Below are 7,595 nucleotides of genomic sequence, written 5' to 3'. Positions count from 1 at the left end.
TTGTATATCATTACCAATAATCAATTTTACCTACTTCTAGTTCAATCTAACATATACATTTATAAATTTACCATTCTCTTTTTGCTTATTTAATTTTGAACACCCAAAAATTAGATTTAAACACACAAAATCTTCAAAATTAATTCACATAAACAAAAGCTCACACACAAATTTGACCTAAAAGAAAAACTCATGCTCAACCTTTCAGACTAATTCACCCATGCCCAAAAACAATATTAAAACTCAAAGCTTGAACCCAAAAACAAGATCAAAATATGAATACTAGACCCATGCCAAAAAATAAAATCTTAACCATGCTTTGAGAGAGAGGGTCGGATCTTAGTAAGGTGCAAGCGGAATGATGCCGATGCTAGAGGGTTTGGGTTCATGACTGACATCGAGGGGTTGGTTGCGCGATGAATTGGTCTACGGCAAGATCTATTATTGACTGATCTGCAGAAAAAAAAAAAAAAAAAAAAAGGGGAGGAAGAAGGAAGAAGAAGTCAAAGCAAAAAAAAAAAAAAAAGATCAAGGAAGAAGAAGAGAGGTATCAGGGAAAGAGAGGAGAGAGATTGAAGTTTGCTTTTCTTTTTCAATTTCTTTTTTAGTTTTTAATGTATATTTAAATAATTTTTTACTTTAATTCATTTATTTTTTTAAAATATTTTTTTTTATTTTAAATTAATTAATAAATTTTGATACAGATGAATAAGGGATGGTCACGTGTATCCAAGTATATTCATAGTGGCAGATAATGGCATGTAACAAACTTGGATTGTGAATTTGGTAATAGAACTATGGTTTGGGAGGATTTTCCACCAAAAGTAAAGAATAGGGAGTTAAATGTAGCAAAATGTAAAGATTATGAGGTTTTTCCGTCAATTACTCTCTATATATAAACAAGAACAAGATTGTAATAGTGCACACTATGCACTATTATAGTGACTACGATGAATTTTATATTTTCTATTTATGTGGATAAGATATAATTTCAATTTTTTTTACATGACGAAATTCATTGTAGTCATATCGAACCTCTTACATATTTTTGGAAATTTTTGATTAATTTAGTTAGCCGAAATAGGGTTCTAAAATTACAGTACTGTCACATGCTGAAATATTTTAACTTATTCAAATATGTAAAAATATATGAATCACCACCGTAGTGCATTAAAGTATGCACTATTGTTGCTGTGGCTATATAACAATTTGAAAATAGTCTTCTTCCATGGTATTGAAAAGAATAAGAAAAATAATGGGAGAAGATTGATTTATATCAATTTGTTCTTATAGCACCCACATTATTTTGATATAATATAGCCAATAATCACATGATTGCATTGCATTACATATCATACAATATGTATAATTTGAGCATATGCATATTCTTGTAAGTGTTTTCATATATAAGTATAAAAGTTGTGTATATGTGTCTATGTGTATGTTCAATATTATTAACCTTATGGCATTTGAGTTGTCTTTTATGGGTGTTTGATGTGCTCAAGATATAAGAAATGATGAAATATATGGACAAGGCATGAAATCAAGTGAGAAAAGTGAAATATAGAAGGCAAAAGATGTTAAGCGATGAAAAATAGTACAATGTCAATTACTAATATTTCGGTGTAAAATTAAGTATTGGTAGAATTTACCACATATAATTGAGGTATGATTAAGGTCTCATTTATGAAGTAAAAATGGTTTTAGAACCATTAGACTAAGTCTTGATGGGAGGTAAACATAATCAGTGGTGTTGACGCAATGTCAAAACGAGCTTAGCATAAGTGCGCTATGCTCAATCGGGTAAGTATAACTATTGGGTAAGAACTCATATGGACCTAAGGTTTGGTGTGAGTGTTTCATACATACGGATAATAAGCCTAGCAGATGATTAAGTTGAAATTATTGAAGTGATAAGGTTTTCATAAGTCAAAAAGTGAAATGATAAGATGAAAGGTGTCGAATTTTGATACAATAAGGCCAAATCATTGAAAATAAAGGATTGACATCAACCATATCACTTTCCATGACCAAAGACTCTGAAAAATAGAGAGAAAAGAAAACCAAACATATTTCTTGGCTGGCTTGAAGAGATTTTAAGGAGATCCAAGTTAAATCAAAGCCAAAGAAGTGGATTAAGCTTAGTTTTGACATTTTTATGGTAAGTTCTTGTACTTGGAAGTTAAACCACATTTTTTAATTTTGCTGAGAGATTATCTATGGTGTTTTATTTTTTTTAAGATATTTCTTGGTGTTTTCCAAATGGTTTGAGGCTTAGAAAAGCTAGAAGAGATTGTTTTCGCCGAAAAGTTGCTCGGTAAGTGAAATTTTGTGTTTTATGAGGTTTTTGTGGTTCTTAGAGTACAAACTGTTTTTTGGCTATTTGATAACTTTGTGATGAATTATGTTGGTATTTGGGATATGTGGTTATGACAGCTTATTTGATGTTGGTTACTGATTGATTTTGATATCTGGGGATAGCTAAAATAAGGGGAAGCTCTGTCAAAATTTCTCCAAGTGTCTAAGATAAATTTAACGCTCAATCTAAGTGGTTTAAGGCAATTTAGGCATGATTTGGATATGATGTTTTATTGATATTTTTAAATGATAATTCAATACCTTACTGCCATCATTACGATGTGAAATTCATGTCATTGTCAGGATAAGCACATCAACACCTATATTTTGGACAAAAGATAAGTAAAGTACTCAACTACAACACAAGAATTACATGTTATGTGAAAGTATGCATTATATGAATATGTTGTGAGTAAGTGGTATTAACATACATTGACACTTCATCATAAATTTGTATGCATGGCATAATAGTAAAATGGTGAATTATTGTATGATATAAGACCATGCATGATATTATGATGATTAATTATGTGATGCATTGGCAAGTTTTATGCAACATAAAAGTAAGTTGTAATAAGAAGTTTAAGTTCAGTGCCACTGTTTTGAAAAGGAAAATGAGAATGTAAGTAAGTGTAAACGGAGGCCTATAGTTAGGCTCATAGTGGCAGCCCAATAATTTGGGCTAGGTTTTAGTGAACTAATTATATTGTTTGCCATGTTCCCATTTTTGTTTCTCCTCCATATGAGTTATTGTTATATGTATTGACACCACAGTGTGTGGCTGCCTTAACTCTTGAGCCTGACGGGGCAACGATGGAATAAGGTATTTAATGCGCCCTACTGTGGTGATGGCTAGCCAGAGGAGAACCCATGATATTTTATATTATATGTGTAACAAGCCCTGCAGGCATTGGCTTAATCAAACAGTGTGCACAATATTAAGGGGCCCAAAATTTAAAAAGAAGTTGCGTATGTCCATTTACATTGAGTAATCATTAGCATTGCATGCATTACTTTGCTTACTAAGCTTTAGGCTCATAGTTGTCTTGTGTTGCAGGTAAAGAAAAAAATGAGTGAATGACAAAGGAGAACTGAAGCATGGTCCTGACCCTGATCTGTACATATGAACATATCGACCTTTTGTGGGTTATTTCAATTTATCAGTGTGTATGTTTGTAATAAAGTGTGAAGTTATATTTTGAAAACAAATTGGGTTATTTAATACTTATGTAAAATATGTTTGAGACACGCTTTATGTTTAATGTAAATAATGTGAAATAAGTTTTCTTAAAAAAAAAAAAATCAGATTTCCGCCGAAAGTAATTATGATATAGTATTGAAACATAACACCTCAGATATGGTTTTAATTAAAATAAGTGAGGGTGTTACAGTTCGGACCATCTAAGAAAAAAATTAATACATTTTTTATATTTAGAGTGATATGATTTTTTTTTCTCTTTTGACCCACATTCATTGGCTTAATCAATTATTAATGTGTACGATGAAGTATATAAGATGGAAATAACCCTACGAAGGCACCTGCAAAAAGTGATTTTGATGCCTAAGTTAGAAAGTATTATCTCCACAATACTATAGAGTAACAATATACGAAAATGTAACAATAAATAAGATTTTTTCCCCTTATACTATTACCACTTAAAAATCGTGCCCCCGAATTTTTTGCGTTATTAAAAATTCATCTTGAACTATTACTACTACCAAATCGTATCTCTTTGTCCAAAATAGGTGATGTGACATATTGAGGAATTGACACGTATTTTTTTCACTCCCTAAATTATCGTCACTATAGACTTGTGCCCCCTGAAAAATTATTAAATTGTAGAATTATGCCCGTGAATTATTATAACTACCAAAACATACCCCATGAATTTTGGACAGAGGGGCACAATTTAGTAGTAATAATAGTTGGGGGAATTTTTGACAACGCAAAAAAATTAGGAAACACGATTTAAAATTAGTAATAATTTGGAGAAAAATCATATTTATTCAAAATGTAAATATGAATCAAGGGTGCTTACCTAGGTAATTAACTTGGTATTTATATATCAGTTATCAAAATGATCTTCTCACACACTTTTATAAAATGTCATATTCTTCATCCCTGTGCAGATGCACTTTGATGTAGAAACTAGGGTTGTCAATTCCTATTATTGTGTCGTATTTATGATCAATATGATTTTGACACGACATGATTATACTCAACACAAACATGATACAATTAAATAATTTGTCATAAAATATAAATCCGAACACGACACGTTTATAAACAGGTTAACATGTGACACGACACATTTAACATGATATTTATATAGGTCATATTCAGGTCGTGTTAACCTTAGATGATGTGTTTCTATTTTGGACCTATTTATAACATATTTAACCTACATAAATAAAATAAAAATGATATGCAGATTCAAACAAGTCATTTTAACCTATATAACACCCTATTTATATGATAAACTCAAAATTAAAACATAAATCTAATATTCAAAATATAAGATATCATACACTAAAATACAACATTATATAGTCATAAAATCTCCAAAATAAAGTATTATTTTATTCTTTTGATTTTTAATTTTTAGTAAACATATCATAAATAGGTTAAGTTTAGGTAGACCTATTTATGAATTGTTTAGTACTTTATACTTAATCATGTTAAGCGGGTCAATTTCGAGTTTAGCGAGTTACTTGGTTTTCCTATTTTGACTCATACATGTTTATACTAAACCTAAACCTATTAATCTTGTGATGTTTTCGAGTCGTGTTATCGTGTCGTGACCTTTATTGTGAATCTTAGTAGAAACATTAACTTTTTTTTTCTACGGCCATGATCTTTGCCATATGACCGACCAACCAGATTTGTAATAAATCTAAATCTAACGGTGGCATGCTCTTTTGATCGCACGTGGATCAATTTTAAGTTGCATTCTTAGTTATTTTATAATTTTATTCCAAAATTTTAGCTACTAATAATATATTAATCACGCAATTGCTTTGGAGAAAACAACTAGAAAAAACCTTCAAAAAATAATAGAAAGAAAGACAAGAAAAAGAAAAAGTAAGCTTTTGACCAAATAAATAATTATGTATAATATATTAATAACAATTAAAAAATTACCTTTTTAGTGCACAACATTTATATAAGTTAAAGAATTGGATGTTTGTTATTATTATTATTATTTTTAATCAAGACATTCTTGATTCTACTTATCCATTTGTCACAAAACTTTGAGACTTTTTTCCCCTAATTTCTACTTTTTTCATTTAAAATAAATAATAAAAAAAGTGAATGGTATTGTGGGCTCTGAACCTCAACACCTATAAAGTTGATGATCCCAAATAAGCTCATTCAATGGTTGGGAAATTTTGAAAATTAACATGGTGGGGTTATTTTTCAAGCTATTTAATTGGAAAGCTACACTTGTTGTAGGGGGTGGGAATTAAGTCTATAAATGGAGGACATTAATAATTCATATTTATATATACCTTCAAGCTAGGAATATCCTTATATTTCCACAAAACTTGATGGCAAAATTAGCATGGGGATAAATTAGATTATTATTATTAGGATTGATCATAAAATTTTATGGCTAGCCAAAGTTATTATTAGATTCCTGTCTATATTGTACTTCTAATTTTTAAGTAATACATTGTGATTTATTGCCAAAAAAACAAAAAAAGTAATACATTGTGATCACTCAACCTATTAATATAAAATTGTCATTAATGTTGGGGAATATACTTTTTTTTAATAGAAATAGAAATTTATGTAAAGCTAAAGAAGTCAAAGCACAATACAAGATAGTAATACGAAAGGTCTAATGCCAAACATAGATGGGTAGACTACTTTAGTGTTAGAAATGGCGCCCTTAAATCATATGAGTGGACACTGTTTTTGCATATATTGATTGTTTTATATTATTATTTGAATAATATTATATAAATATAAGAAAATTTCTAATTTAACTAATGTGATTATAATCTTGCATTGGTACCAGAGAATTAAGATTGTATGGAATGAATTTAAAACAATTCACAGTAAAAAAAAAAGTAATAAAGAATCTTTAGATGAAATACTATTAGTACGGTTCACTAATATTATGAATACATGTGATATAGATTCGGATCACTGATGCAGTAAGACATCTTAGTGAATGTGTTGTTTATAATGAGATTATACAGAACTGGACTCGATATGTTATTAATAATTTATTAAATACCGCTTTTTCATAAGGAATTAATCAAACATATCAACTGATGATCATATACAAAATGATATGAATTCTGAAGTTATTATGAACTTCTATTTGTATTATTTGAGTCATTTGATTTACTGGTTAAGGTCTGTGAGAATGATCAAGCTAAAACCTTTTATTTTAGGGCTCATTGATATAGATGGTTAGGGACATAATATACAAATGTTGAATCTATGCCTTCTTCTTCAAGAATTGAATAATGATTCCCTTTAGTGTTAATTTTTAGGACTGAACGGTTATTAACCTCAAAATCGTAAATAAATATATGAATTAACTATTCACTAGTAAAATTAATGGTACTTAAAAATAAAGAGATAATTAAAGATTTGGGACGGTAAACTTATCCTAGTTATAATTATAAATCATTAATAGATAATTGAATTGTATATAATGATTATAACAATTGACACTTATTATAATAAGTACTCGGTAAATATATATATCTATAATTGCAAGAGTGCAACTTTATATTTTTCGTAGAATAATATTATAATTAATAAATATGGTTATTAGATTAAAGCATTTTAATTAATAATATAAATTTATTAGATCTTGGAATTATAGAATCATAGGATCTTTAACCGGCTCTATCTTTATACCAAATTTAACAACATAAATTTGTTTTCATCTTCTTTCTCTATCTTTCAACCTGAAAATCGAAAAATTCAAACCTAGATTCTCTCCTCTCATCAACATTCAACGCAAAAATTCATAAACAAACAATATTGATTCAAAACATAAATAAAATACAAAATATAACTAAAATTTATATGAACAAAATCATAGAAAACTTTATTTGTCTTCTTGAGTTCATCGTTGTGGTCAGATCAAAAATAAAAATAAAAATAAAAAGTACATCCTCACAAATAATTATGAAAAAAAATCATAGAAAAATCACATATAAAAATCCTAAATTATCTTAAGTCAAATTCAAATTATTAAGAATAAACTCAAGTT

This window comes from Humulus lupulus, chromosome 2, assembly GCF_963169125.1.
Source record: "Humulus lupulus chromosome 2, drHumLupu1.1, whole genome shotgun sequence".
Lineage (NCBI taxonomy): Eukaryota > Viridiplantae > Streptophyta > Magnoliopsida > Rosales > Cannabaceae > Humulus > Humulus lupulus.
Note: the sequence above shows the minus strand (reverse complement) of the source record.